Source organism: Haplochromis burtoni, unplaced genomic scaffold (assembly GCF_018398535.1).
Source record: "Haplochromis burtoni strain Fernald_Lab_line unplaced genomic scaffold, NCSU_Asbu1 Contig_4171, whole genome shotgun sequence".
In the NCBI taxonomy this organism is placed as follows: domain Eukaryota; kingdom Metazoa; phylum Chordata; class Actinopteri; order Cichliformes; family Cichlidae; genus Haplochromis; species Haplochromis burtoni.
Genome location: NW_024586532.1, coordinates 1 through 1238, shown reverse-complemented (window position 1 = coordinate 1238; position 1238 = coordinate 1). Strand labels below are relative to the sequence as shown.

General features: G+C 38.5%; 1 long non-coding RNA gene across 1 annotated transcript; it reads right to left on the bottom strand.

Annotated features, from left to right (window-relative positions):
- Positions 1-516: 516 nt before the first annotated feature.
- LOC102297613 lies at positions 517-1232 on the bottom strand. Its single transcript, XR_318190.2, has 2 exons — positions 870-1232; positions 517-555 (listed from the first exon to the last, which is right to left on the bottom strand). It is a non-coding gene; the product is annotated as an uncharacterized LOC102297613 (long non-coding RNA).
- Positions 1233-1238: the final 6 nt, after the last annotated feature.

The window sequence follows — 1238 nt, the reverse complement described above, 5'->3', positions numbered from 1 at the left end:
TCGATGTCAAATCTCATATTGGAGCAATTTGCACACATTTACATATTTACAAACATGCTTAGATATTAAGCAGTAAATGCATAGAAAGAATCAACACAGTCACAAAACACAATGCACACGGACGTCTGCACAGACCCTTTTAACTTATCATGAATATTAAGTCACTTGGACCCAAGCGCACTCACGGATGCAGAGAGCATAATCGAGGACAGAATCATCTGACAGTTGATGACAGTGAGAATGTTTTTTACGTTCAGGTTTTTCAACAGCAAAAAAGCCAATGAGCGCACCTCTTTTGGAACATTTTGAACACAACAGCTTAACAAATCTTTTGCTTCTTTTACTGTTTCATTACCTGCTATTTTTTTAATGACTTAGCTGCCATTTATTACTTTTTTCTGTCCTGTTTTTTTTGGCTAAAAATGAAAAAGAAACGTGAGAAAGTCTGTTAAAGTTCACCATGATTACCTCTGATAGATTTGTTGGCACTTTTTCCTCCATGTTTTTGTTGATTAAGAGATGCTGGTCTGCCTTCACTATGATCCCACGAGTCAGCTGGATTAAAGACAAAAAGATGTTTTCTCTCAGCAATCCCCGCACGTATACACACATTTCTTCAAATAAATTGCAGGATTTACACACTTGTTTTTTTAACTTAACTGAGTGACTCCAGCTTTATAAATTCACTCAGCATGTTGCCTTCCGCAAACAATCACAACTGAGTAGCTCATGGCATACGTTTTTTTTAACCAGTTAAAAATATCCAACTTTCTTACTTTTTTCTTATATTTCTAGCTAGTGATGGGAGTCAGGAACCAGTGCCAATTAGTCTAAAGTAGTGTAGGCCTGCTTTTTATAAGCCTTATTACCTTCAGAATCCATTTCAATATCATCCAGTGTGGAGTCATTGCACTGCCGCAGGATCTGAATTTTGTTATTAGGCCCAAAAATTTGGTTGGCTTCATTTTCATCCAGGTTCATCAGTTGTAACATTTTTGCAAAATGCTTGCGGACATTTTTTGATGTCAGACCTTCAGAGTTTTGAGCTCCACATTCTTTGATAAATCCTTGAAGACAATCTGTCCCCCTGTAGTTAGATAGAGCATTTGGTCGGGCAAAGACGAAGGGATTCTTACTGGTGATCCCACATGCCTCACGAGAATCCACTAGAAGCTCCAGAGCCGACTCAAATGAGGGCTTCAGTAAAACAGGGACTTTTCTCCCACAGTCCCCACGTA